The sequence below is a fragment of the Phalacrocorax carbo genome, chromosome 7 (genome assembly GCF_963921805.1).
Source record: "Phalacrocorax carbo chromosome 7, bPhaCar2.1, whole genome shotgun sequence".
Classification (NCBI taxonomy): domain Eukaryota; kingdom Metazoa; phylum Chordata; class Aves; order Suliformes; family Phalacrocoracidae; genus Phalacrocorax; species Phalacrocorax carbo.
In genome coordinates this window covers 32,780,181-32,801,369 of record NC_087519.1, presented here as the reverse complement: position 1 = coordinate 32,801,369, position 21,189 = coordinate 32,780,181, and the positions used below count along the sequence as shown (strand labels likewise).

General features: G+C 38.9%; 1 long non-coding RNA gene across 1 annotated transcript; it reads right to left on the bottom strand.

The window, feature by feature from the left end:
* Positions 1 to 10,825: 10,825 nt before the first annotated feature.
* On the bottom strand, positions 10,826 to 21,085 carry LOC135314197 (uncharacterized). The gene is made up of 3 exons (XR_010373645.1): positions 20,642 to 21,085; positions 19,272 to 19,361; positions 10,826 to 11,260 (listed from the first exon to the last, which is right to left on the bottom strand). It is a non-coding gene; the product is annotated as an uncharacterized LOC135314197 (long non-coding RNA).
* Positions 21,086 to 21,189: the final 104 nt, after the last annotated feature.

Sequence of the window (21,189 nt, the reverse complement as noted above, 5' to 3'; positions counted from 1 at the left end):
AGTCAAATACATCTCTGCTACAACAAATTGGTTTTAAGCCCTTTCTGCAACAGGTTGGGCCTGCTCCCAGCTGAAGCTGGATTCAAAGAGAATTGGTAAGCACAGGTCGAAGCTTGGCAGATAGTAACTTGAAAGCAAGATGGAATACAAGAAAAAGAGGTGGAGGGTAGGAAATTTACATTACAATTAAATAACAGCATCAGCCATAGTGCTTATGTGGGTGTCTTTATGCTGGTTGGGTTTTAAGCATTCAGGATCAACTACCATGTTCCATAGATATTGTTGTGTATTCAGTTGCTTTGACGGGAAGCTGCAAGGACTTTGATAAAAGCCTGAAAAAGAGAACATTTCCAGTACAAGTTCTGCTTTGCCTTATCACGAGTTGTCGATGCAACAATTTTCTTCAGAGCTGTTGCATGTCAGATAGGAGGCTGAACATAAGTCTGCTACATGTTAAAAGGAGGGGAAGGCTACATTATAGCTTTAAAATTACTTCTGGCCTAAACTAGGACTTCTGGTTTCCCATTTTGCAATTTTTTGAAGAACTGATTATTCCCCATAACTTCTGTGTGCTTTTCCTAGATAAGCTCAAAGATATAACTCCTGCTGAGAAGTGTACTATTTAACTTCAGAATGAAATACAAGCTTTCCATAAAGATGCAATCTAACTCTTAAGGAAACTCACCACACCACAGGGCAATCAAATCCAAGTGCTCAATCTTAATCTTAACTTCATCCACATCAGACCAGAACACTGCTTCCTTCATCTCTGTTATTTTTCTAGGCAGACCATACAATAACTCTTTCTCTCTCCTCTTTTATTCACAGCAGTGATATTTTCAGCAAAGCTTTTGTCAATGAAGATGAAAGCACTGGGCTTGTTTTGCACTGATACCAAGGATTTTCCTCTCAAGGACATCAGCAGGCTGTTAGTATTAGTAAATCCAAAGTTCAAACAACTGTCTCAATAGCATTATAATTCTCCATAAATTCCTTTTCGTTCTTGAAATCAAACAAATTAACCAAAATAAAGCCTCTAGCCACTCATTCCATTGCAGAGTTCTCCATTTACTCTGTTTTACTTGTTCTCAGGATTTGCAGGTAAGGAAAATACTTTAATATATACTGGCCATGGCTCCATAAAACAAGTTCTCTTTATTCTAAAATTTTTGAGTTCTCCCACTGCTTTCCATAACAAAAAAAAAAGATTTAGCTTGCCTAAAAAGCAAACAGTGCAGGAATAATTTGCCAACAGAGAATAAACCACTGAAAGAAAGTGAAAGTGCTCAATGCTCATGAACAATAAACCCAAGCAATAACACAGTGTCTTGGGATTCAAGCTGTCTGACTTTCTGTCCATCCACTACTTGACTTTTTCTCTCTCCCTGCTTTTGTTATACCAAACTTTAGCCAAGCCAGCCTCTTCATTGTCGTGTGTTCTGGCAATTCTGTCACTTAGAAATGACTACAGACTATAAAGGTTCAGCGTTCTCAGCAGAAATAGTACTTGCAGAGAAAAACTGCCTTTCAGAAAAGCAATGCAGCACAGATAGTACTGAACAAATGCGACATGACGTCATGGCAATGACTGTGTGCAGCTAGGAGAGGGGAAAGTGGCAAGGGTTGGGGAAGAAAAAATACAGAATCAATCTTTTATCAATGTCCTGCTGAAACACCTACCAAGCTTGGTACCTTCTTTCTCTGAATAAATAAAGGGCTGAACTGTAACTAGTCTGCTGGTCTAGCACAGCAGTGCAGCGACTGTTCCCATGTTGCTGTGTACTCTTCCTCCAAAGCAATAAAGTAACTGACTGACAAGCCAGGGGACAGAGTTTCCAAGCACCCACTTGTCCTCTGCCCCCACTCCCATCCAATTCAAATGCTCCCCTGAAGAATGGCTGACGGTTTGTAGCATGGCCACAGTCAGCAGCCAAGTAGGAGAACAAAAAGACAGGAAAGGGAAAAGTCTTAGCTCATCTGTCTTCTTGGAAGTGCAAGATGGGTGCCTGTGTTTAATTGGGTTTTAAATATTTCTCAGGAAAGCAGTGTCTTTTAACTGAAACTAAGCCTTATGAATTTTGCTGACAACAAAAATAGTTTTTCACATTTTTAATTCTTCGAAGTACATTTCAATATAACTCATGGTACAACACTAATCCTTCTCTCCCTTGGCATTCATACCATCAGAGATTTATTGACAGTGTATTTACATCCAGTACTGCACTACAACTTAGCCAAACTTGGACTTAGCTCTTTACTATTCCTTACTATCCTATAAGAATTATAATAAGAATAGCTACTTTTCATTTAAATTTCCAAATATCAGACTGGCAGTTTTAATAGTACAATTACAGATCACTAATGCTTTATTCTGTTAGATTTATTTATATTATAAATTCAGGCATACTGGATGCAAATGCATGCCTGCAAAAATAAAAGGTTATCACAACCTGGTTGAAAAGCTAGTCCTGTATATTTTAATAATAGTTTGGAGACATACCTTTAATGCTGATCAACGTGCACGTCTGACTATACAAGTGCCCGTAGTATGTCTTATTCAAAATGCATGTTTTATAGGACTTTATAAAAAGGGCATCAAGCAATAGATAGAAATGTAGAAACTGGCTGAATTTGCTCTGAATCTTCAGGAATAACTCACCATGCCTTCCCCAAAAGCACCTGCATAGTTATGGCTTTGGGGTCAGCAGGTGTGTTTGAACCACTTTCTTAAAGCTTGCTGGTAGGAATAAGCTTAATAGTAGGAATGTTCTAAAAAGGAAAATGGGAAAAATATCCTATGCACTGAGCTATTCTCTTCCAATATAGCCACACATTGATACTGCTTTTGCAATATGCAGGTATCTACTATATGCAGGTATCAATTGTAGTGGACTACAAACAATAACTTAAGTAAATTAATATTATGATAGAAACAAAAGTTCATGCAGTTATTGAACTGTAACAGTAGAGAGCAGCCATTTCACAGTCTCGCTGCAGTTTTCTCCATGGTCTGGATTGTGGCTAGCATAGAGTTAAAACAAGGAGTGTGGACAGAACTCCAAGCACTAGAAAGCCAGTTTGCACTGCTAATTCGTCTGGGGACTCCGCAGAAACAGTTCCATCTTCTGCTATAATATGTTAATATAAATGGATGTGTCAGACATTAAATATAATCTGGCTGCTTGCTGTAGGCAGTTCCACTTGTGGAGCTCTAACAGAAATGTTATTGCAGTGGGACTCCATTTGCTCCAAAGCTTGCCTCCATCACTGACTAGGCACAAGAACAAGAAGCTTTCTTGCTTTGCGTACTTGGTGTGAGTTCACAGGAAGGGACAGACAGGAAGAGAAGAAACATCAGTACAGAGATAGGAAGGCTTTTATTGGCTTAGCGCTTACAAAAACGCAGCCTGTCTCTTTGCTCCTGCCAGGAGGCTGGAACAAGAGCTTCTGCCAACCTCTGTACAATCAGTAAGTTTCCACTCTCTAGCAGCATGAACATGCATTTTTGCCTCCAGGAGGAATGTGAGAGCATCATGTGAATAGGGGTGGTGCAGAGTCCAAAGGGCTCCATCAGACAAACAGTCACTGATATTGATGAGAGCAACATACCCAGATAAGTTGAAAACATCATTGAAAGGAAAAGGATTTTGTTTATCAAGGCGAATACAAGAAAGGGAACTGTTGTCAATTATAAATGCTCCAGTTCCAGGTCATGGAAGCACTCAGCACTGAACCACTTTTTTGAATCCAGCTGCTTTTATCTGAGAATAAATGCCAAGAAAGGAGGCCAGGCAGTGTCAGCCCTGAGCTTAGCTGTCCCATTTCTCCCTGAATTTTCTGTGAATTTAGAACCTCCTAAAAACTGTCCTTTTCCTCTTGTATAAGGTTTAGTAAGTTCTTTGCTTTTCTGTACGGCAAAACTGAAAATTAACTGGTTGGACTCCCTGCATAACATCTAATCCTCAGTATCACGTTCTCTTTTTTTTTTTTTTTCATGTTAGAGCTCCTGAAAATGATACAAAATGGTTATGGAAGCCACTGCAGTCTGTCTTGAACCAGCTAAAGCTTTTTAATTTCCTGCACTGGTCTTCCTATAGGAGCAAGAAGCTTTCAGCTACACCAGACACAAAGTCTTGTCCAGCAGAACTGGTCTTATGGTGGATGGCTCAGTTGACCTGCACTATGGCACGATAAGTATTTCACATACTTTGCCAAAAGTATATTTCATATACAAATACCAAATGCATTTTTTGGTGACAATTTAATTACTCCAAAGTTTACCACCCATTTCCTTCTTAAGTTCATCTTGACAGTATTAGCAATATCATTCCAACCTGCTAGTCTGAAACACTGCTAGTGAGAAGCAAGCTTTAACTCTTAAGCATTCCCTGATGCCCACAATGAACTGTTACTATAGTATAGGAAAAAGGCCATTTTGGCCTTGTTTCTTGAACGCCCCTTCGGTAACAGAAGATGAATAACTGGGCATTCTGATGGTGATTTGAAAGACTCTCATCAGCCCTGAATATTTAATCTCTAATGGCATTACTGACTTGGCTAATTGTGGTGAATGCCATCACGCTTGATTGATGACACTGTTTCTTTTAAAGATGCTGGGGTTAAGCTGCTGAGCAAGATTTTTGAGGCATTGCCAACATCAGCTTCATGTAGGCCCCTCTAACTGAATATAGATGGTTTAGCATCTCACCAGCATGCATTAGGACAGGCAGAAAGGTGGCTAAGGTTCTGCTCAGTTGAGATGGAGGCACCCTGTTTGGCATAATGAAAGCTCTAACAAGAATCACAGTGGTGTTCCCTCAGCTACTAGAGTTTACTAACTATCCACAGTGCTTTTTTCCCCTCCATATGCAACATGAAGACTGCAAGGACTTGTTTCTGTTCTGGGCCTTGCCCTAGTTATCTGTGGTTAAAAACTGAAGAGCTACCTCACAGTTTATGTGGGGTGATAGCACACATATTAGAAATTATGGGTGGCAACAAACTAAGCAGCCAGTCTATGGAGAGGTGTTATGCGGGAGCATGCTACATTGGTGTTACTGGCGTTCTCTGCTGTCGGTGTCTGCACACTCACAAAAGGACAGAGTAATTTCCAAAGTAAAGAACTAGTTTCTTCCACTGCCTCTATGCAGTTTGGTCACTTAGTTGGCCTTCAGAGTATGGTTCTGTCGAACATATTTCTGTTGAAGCTTTCGAAGAGTACTGCAGATGACCTAACTGCTGACTGCAAATCTCCACGTTCCTTGAATTCAACTACATCATTAAGCACAATTAAAAAACTCCCATGACATTGTGGCAAATCTATTGCGATACATTTAGGCTGAAATATATTGCTCAGTATTTTGAAGATGTTTCTTACTCTACTTCTAGTATCTGTAGTTGCTCTGCCTTTCCCATTTGTCTAGGCAGGCTCCAAGAAGGGGGACTTGCTGCTGGTGAAACAGCTACTCAGCTGGGCTACCAGAAAGGCTAGGGGGGAGTAAATATGGCAGCTCTTCCAGCTCCTACTGTCACCACAGGACCACAGCAAGTAACAAAAAGGAAGCCAAAGAGTAGAAAACAAGAGTGAAGACAGTTGCAGAATATCAGGTGTTCAGCCTCCTATTTTTCTGTTACAGGATGGAGTAAAGGGAATCATATCTTTTGGGTAAGTACTTTTCTACCAGCTCATCCTGAAGCAGGCAGAACTTCATGTATCTAGAGAGCTTATAGTAAAGTGTCTGTCTAATATGAAGCAATTTAAACAGTGCTTGACCCATCCTAATTAGAAATCAAGTGAGCTAATCTACCACAGGGGTAATGCAGCATTATATTTGGTCTCTCATCCTCAGAAGTACTTAATAAATCATGTTACAGAATATAGTGAAAAAAAGACACTCTAGCTGGCTGTTTCTCTAGCACTACACTGCAAAAGGAAGGACCCTTACACCTCCCAAATCATCTAAAACACCTAGTGTGTAATGTCACATAGCAGAATCTGTATTCCCGTATTTGTTAATTGGTTGTTGTTTGCAGTAGGACTGTGGCTGGAAGGAAGTGCACAGCTAAACTGGGACACCATTACCTAATTCATCTTCCTGAATTGTGCCTCCACTTTTCAATAGTGATTCACTAATAAGTATAATATTTACAGCCCACCTCAAATAATTTTCAACCTTTTATTTGGCCAGTAAGTTTTCCTGAAGATGTTTTACAATACAAGAAGAAAACCTCAGCCTATAGGATCCCTACTTTCAAGAATTACTTTTGTTGACAGCATTAATATGTATCCCTTACACACTCACCTTAGCCAAGGCAATACGGCCTGCTTTTTAGCAGTGCCACTTATCTGCAGCTCTCCAATTTCAGCTTGAATTGAAGATATGTTTAGTATTTCTAAAGACTAACATCTCTTCAAGGAAGCATGTGTGATACATAATAGAGAAATAAAGCCAAATGATAGATCATATGCATGTGATTTGTTCTAGGATGAATTAAAAACAATATAAAACATCTGTCCTCAATGTTATATTCTTTTCAAAAGTCACTTTGGAAACGACTGAATAGCCTAAGAATGGAAATTTTACAATTATGATTACTGACAACATTTGGCTTTGCAAACTTTACTGTCTTCTCCCTCATCTGAAATTCTCTGTGCTTGCTTTAATCCCAGCAGTGATTTTTCTTACTCATAAAAGGAAGATATAGTAGTCCAGTACCTTAGACTGACTGTAACAGGGGAGAGGGTTTTTTTAGGAAGATCCAGATATCCATCTGCAAATTACCTTTGGTGCATTCACTCAGCCCTCCACAGTTCCCCACTGTATGCATTCTGGGAGATCAGTTCTCTACAGCACTGTTCTAATTTTATGTTGGCATGAGAGGCTGTTAATAGGGCTGAAACACGGACAAATCTTTTTAATCCTGTTGTTTCCAAAAAGGCAAAAGATTAGAGAGGAAGTTGTAACAGAGAATAACAATCTGTACACTTAAAAAAAAAATCTATTTTATCTAGTTTACACTGAAGACAGCGCTCCTTTCACACATGTTGGGTATGAGAAGGCATGTACTGGCACACCCTGATCTGCCTGCTTATAGCCCTGAGCAGTGCCCAGGGGTACTGCTGACTGGAATCAGAACACTGTTGAATAATTTTTTTTTCCCTGTACTTGAGGCTACAGCAAACAAGCAGGAGCCTGGGGGGTAACTATTCTCTGCTTTCTTTCCTCTGCAATTCTTCTGTGCTCTGACTGATCTAGTGGAGAAATGAAGGCCCCACAAATAAAAAAAGAATTAGTCCTCACATTCAGCCAATCCTGAAGGCTCAGTAAGGCAGCAGCTCAACCCTCATTTTGCAGAGCTTTTCAGTGTTGCAGAAATTGAAAGAAGAAAAGAACATGGAATTTTTTTTCACATTAGACTCTTCTAGGTAGTGGTGGTGTTGGCAAGGTGCTATTGGTTTGGGGGATAAGGAGAAAGGTGGCACAGCCACTCCCAGTTTGGGAAACAGACCACATGCACAAGTTGTACAATATTCTTGAATTCAGGCTGCCATCTGGAATCATCTGCAAGTACTTCTTCACTATTTACTGCTTTATAGACTTCAATGCAAGAAAAACATGTTATAATCAGAAAGTTAACGCAAAAACAACCAATCACGCGTACAATACAAGTTAATTTATCTCCAGTTCCAGACATCTCTGTATGAATAACCTTTGGTGTCATTCACTCGGCCTTGTTCCTGACTGTATCTCTGTACACAAACCTCACTGTTGGATGTGGAAACATATGTGGCTCCATCTGTCTCACAGCTGGCTATGCCTTCTTGCCTAACGATTGTGCAGTATCAAAAACAGTGTAAGAAATCACCGTCAACTACCAGAAAGTGTTGCATTTTGGCTTACTTTTCTAATAAGACGCCTGTAAATTTTCTGAGCTACAGCCAAATGACCACACCTATTGTGGAGCAGGGCACAACCCCATAAAGCTCCTCATGTACTTCTCTCTCCTCTGCAAGCCCAAGACTACAGGCCCTTAGAATTAGAAAAGCCAACCTACTTTCTACCCACTTCTCAACAGACTTTCTGATTCAGCGTATACTTTTCCTGTTAATCAAAATCTCAGTGATGGCACCTATGACTACATCATTGTTTGGGGCCTATAAAAAAAGGCTGGTAACCCAAATATCCCCTTTGCCCTGAAAAAAGATACGTACAACATCACCACATCCGAGCAAGATGAAACTATGGTATTTACCAAGTCTATTGGATTACTAGGCTGTAGAGGAAAAAAGGATATTCACAAGAAACAGTCTGGAAAATAAAGGTCAATGGATAAATATTGTAGTTTCACCCCACAGAAGAAATGATCATTGTTGACAGACACCTACGACATAGCACCCTTGGGTTCCATTTAGAGCCTGAGGAACTGGAAGCGGCACAGTTTGAGGTTTGCTCAGTTTTATTCAAATTGAAGTATTTCATTCACATATACGTGGATCACAACCAACTTTCATTCTGAATATTAAAGTCACGCTGATATAATTGGAACAAACACCGGAAAGTGAATAAGGTTGAAAAAACCCACTGCTTTCTATAAAGCAAGTTTGAACATTGATTTTTTTTTTCACTCAAAATCTACACTATGCTTTCTGTAAAACAAGTTTGAACACCAAAATTTTCCCTGGCTATGTTTGTGATATATTGGATAAAAACATAACCAATGATTCAGCAGCTTGCTCTAAAGCTAAATTCACACTCCCATTTAAGAAAGGAAACAGCTATTGCACTAGAAGAAGCCTGATGTTTGTCCTGCTTTTAATTGATGTCTCCATTATCTGACCTCTCAAAGACTATGAAAGCAAACATCACAGTACATGTTTCTGAGTTGCCTAATCTCTCCCTGTCCGGGCTGATTTATTGATTTCGGTTGAAGATTAGCCAACACTGAACTGTAACTGATTACATTCAGTGTGAATTAGGTACCACGTAGAGTCCGAGGAACTGGAAGTGTCACATTGTTTGAGGATTGCTCAGTTTTATTCAAGCTGAGGTATTTCCTTCACATGCATATGCATCACCTCCCATTCAGTGTGCAAAGTCACTGGATATAGCCAAAATCTGTGGTGTTTAGCATCTGGCCAAAGATCATTAAAGTCAGTTAAGTCAAGCCTCTATTGACATTGCAGCCCAAATTCCAACTATTGAAGTTCTTGGAAACTGTAGTCAAAATAGTGGATATGCTTATCTGACCTAGTGAAACATAAGCTCTTTTTTTTTTATTTTACAGACTGCTGCCTAATTGCATATAGTTGACATCATGGTACATGCTGCTTTGCAGCATTATATACCAGTGTTTTTTAAACATATATAAGCAACATACTGCTTAAGCAATAATTTTGTTTGTTCTAAGCAGTGACAAAAATGAGGAAAAAATTTGATCTATATTTCTAAGTTATTACTCTATCTATTTCTTTTCAGAACTAGGCTGAGATTGAAAATTAACTTCCACAGCAACCCATTCTGATATTACAAGCAAAACTAAGTGTGTTTCTGAAATGACATCAGCAGCTGGCAATGCTGGAAAATTCTTCATATTTAAAGGTTTCAGGATATATTTGTCATCTGATTTTGAAAACACAGTTCCTCCTTTTGGACAAACTCATTAATAACCACAAGCAGAAGAATCCGAAAAGTGCAGAAGAGTTTTCAAGTGAGTATATGTTAATATTTGCCATGATGTATCAACAACCCTTTGTTAGTTCCTCTATATACTGTCTTTTAAGAGAGACAGGAAAAGTCAAGTCTATCATATTCATTCACTAGAAATCCAGCACTTTGTGATTTATTTTCTATAGTATTTCATTATGTTTATAGAAGAAAGTTGCACATGCATAGTATAATTTATTTGCTGTTCTGTGAAATTCTTTAAGGAATAGTATCAGCATATCCTCAGATCTCCAGTCCCTTCTAATATGAGACTAAGTCACAGGGAAGAAAAAAAAAAAGTGTTTTGGACTCGCTGTAGAATGAAATTCTTAAACGCAACTCATAGAATTAGGAAACAAAAATCCCATCTGTTCACCCTAAATATAAGTTAGGTGAAACTGAAAGTATCACTTCTAACATTTAACATATGTTCAGATCTCAGGATTCCCACCCTCCACCCCCCAAACAATTTAAATATATGACTGCAATTGGTTTTGGTAACTCTCTTGCATAATACGGAATGACTGTTTCCTGTAAATGCCACATGTTTGGGTTTTTTTTCTTGTAATACTTACCAGTATCTTTTGAACTGGTTTTCACACAGATATTTCAAAGGTGGTTTGGACATACTCTTTTCGAGGGTTACATCAATAGCTCTTTTATAGGGTCTCAGCCTAATAATTGTACGAGGGTTGGATTATAGCCACGAGGGTTTTTTTCGTCTTTTTTTTAAATGACAGGCAATTAGTGTTGTTACTGTGATAGGTCCTTGTTACTTGCCAAGGTGTGAGAATAATACATTCTTAAATTAAGTGTATGTTTACCTTAAGGAAGCAGCTGCAGATATCATAATCTTAGATCCAACTCACCATTAGCTTACTGTTCTGGAAATAGTTGTTGCAGAGTAGACAGTAACTTTTCCTCTAAACATTATGAATTCTGTTTTGTAAGAAGAAAGTCAACTACCTGAGTATCAGGTATATATTGAACTGTTGTTCAGTGCTTGTTCTTTAAAAAAGAACACTAGAAGATAAAGCCATTCAAGAGAGATCTTTACACATTGCTAAAATACAAACTCTCATTTTATTAATGTTTCTCTTAGAACAAAGTTAAAATGAGAGTCCACTGTTAATAACTTCATCACCATCCAAGAGATGCAGGGTCTACATATATACATAAATTTGACAGTTACTTGAACAAAGCTGTATGCTTCCCCCCTCCATCCTCCTTTAAGTATCAGAATGGACCATATCAATTTCTGAGGATGATTCTAACATCCAGAATGATTACTTTGGTAATTTGATTATTCTTATTATTGACACCATAAAAATCAGTAAAAGCCTGTGAAGGACAGTAGGATGGAGCAGTAAGAGCTGGGCTGCTCCCTAAGGGAAGGCTAACGGGGAGCTGAGAACAATCATGACACTGGCTGGGCAGTGAGCTTACCCTCAGGGCACAGTCCCAGAGCACCCAAGCTGGGTGATGACAACAGGTCCTGTCAACGGTCCAGTGATCATCAGGCAAAAGCAAGGTAACAATTCAGATCCAAGGTCAAACTGGAAAACACAAACAATAACTCATGAACAGGACTGGGAACAGGTACAGCAGCTGTGATATAGCTCAGGCCAGGACTGAAGGCACAGGCCTAAGCTTAAATAAGGCTTTTGGACCCATGGGTAGGTGGCGGGTATGCCCTACATTTAGATCCATGCCGTCTCTTCTAGGACCTACTGCTGAAAACTCAAACTCATACTGGGTTCTCCATACTTCAGCCTTTTTTCTTTGACATTCTTCCCCACCTCTAAAGAAAATAAAGTTGCAATACAGAAGCTCATCTCACCCTCTCCCTTAGGTCTATCACATTATTACAGTGGGGCTGTCCCTTCCTTTCTTTGCAATGACAGGTGGTGGTTAGTAACTGGAGTGCGATTTACAGTAACTGTTAGTAACTCATTAAAAAAAAATCATTCAAAACATCTGCTCTAACAGAAGACGAACATAAGCCTCAAGTTGCACAGCAAACATCCCATCAGACTCCACTTCATGTAAAAATGTGGCCCAATATCTCAGAACTTCAATCTTGCACTCTAGTCTGGATAAAGAATAGTAACAGAAAAAGGAATAAAAATTCTAGTGATATATCATCAGAACTTGAATGACAACAGGAAACAAAGTCAGTATTGTATTACACAGCTGGATTTAGGAACATGAATTCTGTTTGGAGGTACTTGAAATGTGTATTACATAATCACACTCAGACTTGGCTTTGTGAATACATAATAGACTGCTGCTTTGCTCACATGGCAAACTAAAATTAAGATAGATTCAAATATAACTGGAAGAACATTGTGGGAATGAATAAAGAGTATATTCTTAGCCAGAAATTCTTGTCTTTTGAGAGATGGTAATTAAAAAGATTATTTTTAAAAAGAGAGACAGAAAAGTTTATAATATGATTAAAAATAAGGGTTTTGAAATGTAAGTCATCAATCATGCTGGGTTATACAGAATTTCTCTTTCATTTTTGGGGAGAAATACATCCTGTTAGACATATGTTTTATCATGAAATAAAGATAATAAATGAAATTTCCTCATCACTTTATGTCATAGATACAAATTAAATATAGTTCTTCCCTTCCACAGTTACTAACAACCTAACTCCAAATCCAGTCAAGACTTGAAAGATGAACCTGTCAAAACCATCTCCATCAGATCTCACTGGTATCATGTCACAAAACCCACTGCTGTTTCCACAAGACTGATAAGACCAAATTCATCCAAGCTGCAATTTCACCAAGATTAAGGGACTTACAGCATGATATGAATGCAATTACTTGAGGTTCATGGGTCTAAACTTACAAAAAATGTGCAGAAGATTTTCCAGAGTATTTTCAAAGAACTAGGGGAACATAAGTCATTTGATTGGGGTGTGTTTGATTAGAGAACAGGTTTGAGAAAAAAGTGAGTTTGTGCTCCACAGAAGAGTAAATTAAAGCTCTGAGAAAGTAAGAGTTATTCGGGCTTTATATCTGGGGCTGTGATGTATCCCCAGAACTTACATGAACCTGTGTTTGTTATATAAACTCCAGAACAAGTGAGGATTTCATCTGTTTGACCTGAAGCCTTGTCCCAGAGTTACCGTTAATTGCTCATCTTAATCTTGTTAAGATGTTCTCAAAGGTCAGGTAAATCAGTATTCCATAAAGTCTTGAATAAAATAGATCAACCTGTAAACATCTTTTAAACTGGCATTATTTACTGTAAGTAGTTTCTCTCCATTTCTTGTAAGTGCCTTTTCTAGGCAAAGGAATCACTCCCACAGGTTGTTCAGGGGCAGAAAATCAACTACAATCTGATGACCTACCACCCTTTAAAAACAAAACAAAACAAACAAACAAAAACCCCCAAAAACCAAAATTTGTCCTGCCCCTATTTCTGGAAGTAAATGAAGAGACTGTCAGAAGACTCTGGAACATGACAAGACAATTCCACAGCCTACAGAAAATAATGAGGACTACATACATTGAAAATAAAATGTGAAACAATATTTTCCTCGCTAGGATAAACAACATATTAACAATGCTCAACATTCTCCATTTGTAGCAACAGCTGATCTACTGGTTTTCTTTTAGGTTATGGTTGCTACACTTCAAAACTGAGGCTCTAAATGAGCTTTGTGTCATATGCATAATATCCAGGGTCCAATCCAGGAAATAAAAACTATACTGTATGGCTACATACCAAAACTTCAGATGCATTACCCCTTGAAAAAAGCAAAGCCTCCTTGCAATACATCTTTGATTGGTTCATTAGCAATAATGAAGCTTAGCTCCCTAATGTACACCCGAGTCAGCAAATTCCTTGTCCAGGCTTAGACAAACTAGAGAAGTAACATCTCCTCCAGGCGGAAATTAATTATTAAGCCACATTTATCAAGTGAAAGCAGCAAGGTGGCTGACTCCCTAGGCAACTGCTAGTGGCCTGAAAACACTTCTATAATCTTCATGCACATCTAAGATTGTTGGATTTGCTCAGTTGTCCAAATCAGGCTGCTTACATTGTACCCTGAAGGCCAACACACCACAGAGAGCAACACGCACTGCTGTGATCCGTCCTCTCCACTTACACACAGCCTTTTCTGATAAACACAACAGTGAGGTGCAATCACTACTACTGCAACCACACTACTACTAAGCTCCCTGGTTTTGCTTATCCCAGCTGTGCAAAACTTATGAAGTCACACATTCACCTTTTCTAAATGAGTTGCTATTCCTCCTGGATTTTGATGAAAAACTGCAGACTTTCTGCTTCATTCTATTTAGGAGTGAGTAAATTTCTCAAATCTTTGAAAATTTTCACATCAGATTTCCAATCCATGAGACATTGTTTACATACTGGTCTAAAAGCAAGCTAAGGACAGAAGCCAATGCTTTAGAGATGGCCTGAAACAGAATTGCATGATGGATTAACATCTTTCAAAAGAGGGACACCTTGACAGGGTGATGTACCCATTTTCTCACAATTTGAGACTCGTCTGAGCATAGGGTGCATACAGTACTTAAAACCTTCCATTCTAGACTTCAGGTACTGTAGAAAACCACATCACAGTCTCTCACTCCTTTTTCTCAACCTGAATTTCTTCATGACCTCTGGTAACTCTGCTAATATTGACCTTTAGCTTATGTACTATTTTACTTTTCTGGTCCCTGTAGTTTATTCCCTTGATATATTTACAGGCAGCAATCATATCTTGTCTTAGCCTTTATTTACCCAGGCTAAACAAACCAAATCTTTTAAGTGTTCTCTGATATGATAAGCCATCCATTTTCCAGATAACCTGAGTGGCTCTTCTGTACACCTGATTCAGTTTAAAAACACCTGTCTTGAAAACTGACAGCTTAAGTCGTGCAAAGTATTCTCCACAGCTCTTACAAGGGCCAAGTACAATAGAATTAGCTACTTCCTTGTATCTCTGGTATATGGATGTTCCCAATTCTAAAATCCAATTTTCAATACATAGGGCTTACACTTTCCATAATGAGACCTATCCTGCCTTCTGTTCTTTCTCAGTCATACATACACCACACTCCCAGTCCTCACTGTCATGCTATGGATACCCCTACCCCTTTTTTAAAGAAGATCAGCTGCTCCTCTTTTCTTCTTTCCCTACTTAATGCCCTTTTTCCCTGTCCTCTTCTGCTTTATCTTCTGGATATTTCCAAAAATATTCTGTAAGCTATAAACTTCAGATAAACAAGCCATGAGCAATGGGCATACAAATGTACGTGTCCTCAAGGAACGGTGGCTGCTCCATTCTCAGGAAAAAGACGACCTACACAGAGTATAGAGGAAATCGTTTACCACAGTCTCGCTGCTGGTTTCTACGTCAAAATGTTATTTCTAAATCCATCAGTGATGGATTTGGTTTCGGTTAAACATCTGACTTTTCTCATTCTTCTTCATTATTTGTCAATTGGAGTTAAAAATATATTTATTCACAGATTGATAAAAGAGTATTAATAAAAATCACAGCATTTTAAAAATTTCTCAGAGTTAAGAGGCCAGCTTTTGCTAGGATGGAGTAGAGGTCCTCCAAATATTGTACTTTACACCACGACACCAATTCACCTCTACCATTTCAAAAGAGTGGTACAAACACACTCATTTTATTCACTTTCAGAATCAGCACACTTTATGAGCTAAAAACATTCCTTGTAATGTCTTGCTACAGTTCCAGACCCGCAATTTAAAATATGCACAATTCATGGTGACAAAAACCTAACCCTGTCATTTATGCTGATGGTATTTATCACTCAAGTTTGAGTCGCGCAAGTCAAAAAACAAGTTGTTTATTGGATGATCTTAAGATTTTGTTTGTTGTATGTCTAAAGTTCTTTTCATTGAAAGGGTCTCTGACCATATTAACAGAGAGAAAGGAACATTGTATGTGAAAGCACAACCATCATCTCCCTGCGTTTTGAGCAGTTTATGGAAACAAATGAGATCAAACATCAGGAAAATGGTATTTTAAATAAAAAAAAAAAGGCAAAAAACCACAAAACCACCAACAAAAATCCCTGTCTTGATCTCATATACCCCATACTAAAGAAACCCACCCAGTTTCTTCCCAGAGGTTTAGTTTACATCTAAATTTAACCCTTCTGTCAGCGCTTCATTAGCGGTAATGAAGCAGTTCAATTTCTCAGTGTCATTAAAAAACACCAAGTCAAGCCTCATTTCTCAGTCAGACTTACAGGGAAATTAATTCTGTCTAACAAGCTGTACTTCATCCTCTCACAAGTGTTGAATCAAATTACTTTTTAAAATGAGCTTCATAGAACACAGAAAAGAATATGAAAACATGAAGCTTTAGTCACCCACTATTCCTTTTCCAAAGCACAAAAGTTGTAATTTAAAGTCTCCTTTCTGACTTCCTTGTGAGAGCAGCTCACTGTTTTCCCCCTTGGAGTAACACACCACTTACCCTTTGTTGCTGCCAAGTCCTAGGGCTTTATCTCACTTAGTGTACTTGCAATAAGGCCTCGTCTGAGCTGCCATTTTTGTTCCTCCTACCAGTTTCCTCATTTGGCTCTTAAGTAACTTCTACTATGTAGCATTTTACCACACAGAACCATCTACAGTCTCTGCCACCTTACTTGTGGCTGAACTGTCTCCTGCACCTCCCTCTCCTCTTTGGTCTAGGACTTTTGCGCTCTAAGGCTCCAAGTTTACACTTAACTTAGTGTGGATCCTTCCTCCACAAAGGAACGACTCAATTTTTAAGTTCTGATACAAAGCTAACAAATCCTTTGTAGAAGTTGATGAAACCGTGCTCAAAGAGACCTCCATGGAAAACTCATGAACACAATGCTTGTCTTTCATCTTCTCCTTATAATTAATCTAGCTTGTAATCTTTACCTCATGCTTTGCAATTCTTTACCTTACAGCTGACTACTATTCACTTTAAATTACTTCACACAAAAGCAGGAAGGTAGCTGTTAAACATGCAGCTGATAAGCAGGTGATAAGCATAAAAAGGACCCCATCAGCTCAAGGGACCACTGGAAACTCACTGGATAGAAAAATCCATTCCTAACTTGCACAATGTCTGTGCAAGAAAACAAGTTCTCTGTTATTTTCACCGAGGTAGTGAAAACAGACTTGAATGTATATAAACCTTCAAGCCCATCGTAGTTCTCGGTGATACATACTTTCATCCAACAAGATACAGGCATTTTGCTTTGCCTAGCTGCTTTAAAGGGCAGCTGGAGGAGGCAAGTAACTCAGTAAGGTGCTGGGGAATACCTTTTGGACATGCCTGTTCTGTTCTATGTATGTTATAGTGAAAGGCAGGAGAATACCTCTGGGCCCAGAAATGCTATACACGATTGAAATTAAAATCTGTTGCACTCAGATGAAGAACAAATATGTCAGAAATAACATTCCTAATGATATTACCGCTGAAAGCAGTGGAAATTCAGGCATAGCCTCGTGTAACGACATGCACAAGAGGGGAACGTTACAAAAGTTCAAATGCGAGGTTTCCCTAATGGGATATCTTCCCGACACTCAATCCCTTGGAAATGCCAAAGCATGTATCTGTGACAGCTCCTCAGGCATAGACACATTGTAACTCTGTGCTAACTCTGGCCCTGCAACAGAGTAGCTAGGGGGGCGAGCCCTGGAAAAATGTGCCTTCCAGCGGGCATGTTTCCTCCCCACTCCCACCTCACTCCCTGTGCAGTGCATGATACACTCGATCTTATTCCTTTTGAAAGAAATAAAGGAGAACCTCATATATTCTCAGTACAGCCCACACTGAGTGCGATTACACTACATATTAGTTAATGAAATTTAAAGAAAATACTCGGTATTCTACCAAATGAGAAGTGCTCTGACAATTTCTCAAATCATACGGGTTGAGTTCCTAGAAATAAAAAATACAGCATTAAGTTAGTAGCCACAATTTTGTGAACACTCTCATTCATTCTTCTATATGCTCTTGAACTGTTAGGAAGACTAAAGGAATTTAATAAAAACTTCATAGTCTTGAATTCTGAGTATTCATAATTTTTAATTCTATACATATTATCATTCCTGAATACATGCACTTAAATTGAATACCTTAAGACATCTCCTGTAGCTTTTCATGATGATTGGAGAGAAACAGAGCACAGTGGATGGGATGGTCATGTGAAGAAGGCATAAAAGAGATTACGGAACAGTAGTTCCTAGGAAGAAGAAATGTAGCATACCACAACAGTGCCTCTTGCTGTGTTTTGAGCAACTTCTGTAGATTGCCTTGGTCAAGGGAAGTTCGTTTACTTCCATCTCACTACTCAGCAGCTCAGGGCTGGCAAGTTGATAACATATGTTGTGCTTCACTAGGCGAAAGTGTGGCTGGCCTCTGCCTCCAGTTCACAGGAGCACCACAGGCCATACACAGCATGCTTTTTTCACATGCGATTCCCTGAGCCAGGGCATTCAGTGAGCTCTGTGTCACCGTCTTCTGTTCCCCAACCTCAGCTCTCCATTCATCAACATGAAAGGGGTTTTGTTTTCAGGTTTGTTATTTTTTTTAATTCATGCCAGCCTGAGGAATTTGTCAGACACTGAAGGATTCTACCTATTTTTTGAGTCCCCCAGGGATACAAATTTCCTTCTCTCCACATGAGGATGTAATCCGTACATCCATTACAGCATGACATCAATAAATAATTTTATCCCACAGCAGGAGAATTTCATAGGAGAAAGAAGTGGATTAAAATGGCTCAGAATCAAAAATCCCAACTGCATGCACCTTATTTTTATGTGTCTTGAAGGGAGAAAATATATTTTTGTGAGCTTAATCAGGAAAGGGAATAATCTATCACTTCAATAAACAGAGCACCTAAGAATGTTAAATATTTTAAAATAGCCTGTTTAGTACAAATATTATTTCACAGGGGAATTGTTTTCTATTGTTTGATGAGAGTTAACCTTGGCACTGTCAAAAGATAGCAAGTGCTTGTTTAAAGAACACTAAAGGGCAAACAAAGCCATGACTGCACTAAATCTGTGTTTCAAATGCAGAGTTATGATCTCAATTCCTGTATATTCTAAACTTGTGTAATGTGATCATATAAATATTAGAAAAATAGAGGTCATTATAACCCTAATAAGAGCAAGAATCTTACACAGTAGGGCAGAATAAAGACAAATGCAATTTTTAGAAACCTGATTGAAAAATAGCAGCAGAAATTCTGCTGCATGGGAAAAATATATTATCCCACCTTAAACTGCCATAAAAAAAGCAGGAAAAAACAGCTGTATCAGGAAAGGTAGGGAAGTTTTTCTATTGCTCCATTTTACACAGCCAGCCATTGATGAAATTTAAGAAAGGGTGTTTTCTGTTCAGAGACTACAAGAGGAAAAGTGGAGCACATGCTATGTGGGTGGTATCCCAAGAAGAATTCAGAGCTAGAAAACATAGAAACAATAGCTTAATTTTTTGTCACATATTTTTCTCCTTGTAGCAACTTTGTTGAGTCCTATTACACGCCTTTGTGACAGTTCCTCTCCACTTACCTCTCCATGATGGATGAAAGGGGAAATGCATTGTAAGAATCCATAGGCATAAAACATTATGGGATATGGAATCCAGCCAGAAAGTCTAGCCTAGCAAGGAGAATAAGAATAAAAAGTTGTGTTAAAGACAGCTCTCAAGAGTGCTGCAAAATAATTTTGAATCAGAGGGCTTCAGACTTCTAATAAAAATTGAAAATATTTCAGTCTGGGCCTTTAAAATATGTCAATGGAAAATCTAAAGTTTCTTTAAAAAGGCACTTTTTAAAAAAATTACAAAAGATCTAATCATGTAAATAAAAAGTTTCAATAGCTCTGCTTGTTCTTACTATACCATAAGCATATAAAAATGATCAAATTACAGTTTTTTATTTGTCACAGTGCAGGCCATAAGTGCCAGACAAAGATAATAGCTCCTAGACCAGGGGTTCACCTATACAGAGACAGAATGAAGCAGTGTCTTTGGCTGTTATTTAATCTTATTCTGAGTTTACCAGGACACGTGGTATACTGAAAGGCATTACATGTCACATGGCCTGCAGAAAACCCATCTTCTTTTCCCTCTTAAGCTACTGAGAGAATTGGAAAAAATTTGGACTCATGACTCCTAACGAAGTATTTGGCATATGACTATCTTTAATGCAGCATTTGATAAAACCACTGGTAGAATTTTCCAATAGTTTCAAATTAATTTAACTGCTCTAATTAACCTGAATGTATTTACTCTTTCCTGTATGACATCTTTTGCCAAGCTGCATATGATCCTTTCTTGTTTCTTGGATGTTAACTTCTCTTATATATATACACTACACCTTTCTGAAAGTCTTGCCCATCTTTCTATTTTGGAGCAATTCTCAACTGATTTTTCACTAGCTTCAAATACATACTGCATGGAGTAGCAATGCAAAAATAATTGTCCTACTTTCACTTGTCACAGTTCACTGTAACTACTTTTTCCCCCAGCATCTCCACATCTCACATGTTTTTTCAACCTTTCTTGCACCCAACCACCTACCTCCTCAGCTTCCACCACTCTTTCAAAACTCCACATTAAATGTCTAGCTGATTTATGTCTTCCACATCAGCTCACCGACACAGAAGTTTTTTAAGAAACTACTGTTTCAAAACACATGCTTGTTTTATTAAAAAAAGATTAAAAACCCTTGCACTATTATGAATTAGCTCTTCATTTATTGAAAATATTCATTATGTGGACATTCATAAAGATTTTAGCTAGTCATTTATTTGCTTTCAGGTACTTGGATTAAAGTGCTGACCAAGACAAGAATTTTCCTGTGTAGCATTGTTTGTTTTCTCTTAGCTGTATATTTTTGAAGAAAAACAAAAGTCATCCAATGAGCCATGGTACTCACTTCAGAAGCACTCCCAAGGAACCAGTGCTTGTATGCCTCTTTGGGGAGATGTGTTGCTTCAGAAGCTAAGGATATGACCAATAATGCAAAAGCAAGAGGAAAAAAGACTAAGACCACTACATGCCTTGCTAATATCACTGCTTTTGGACGCTGAGGGTACAGGGGTAGTTTTCCACATTCCTCTTCCCTATAGTTTCTGTGGCTGCTGTGCATGACCTTCCCTGAAGGCCAGCACACACACACCTCAGGAGAGTGGCCCATCACCGTGGTGGGCCACAGCCCCCAGAGCGCTGCGCTGAAAGCCCACAAGAAGGAAGGAAGGAAAAAAGGCCCCTGAGGGAAACGTTTACAGCGGGAATCCCAGAGAAACCCCTCACACGCCGGCGGGGCGGGCCGAGCCCAGCAAGGCGGCGAAGGCAGCTGCTGCCCCAGGGATACAGGTAACAGCCGCCTCGGCCCGCTTATGGGACAGGGACCGCTGGTGACGTCACACTCCATCAGCCAATAGCGGCCTCTGTTTACTTCGGGGCGGGCACTTGTCGCATATT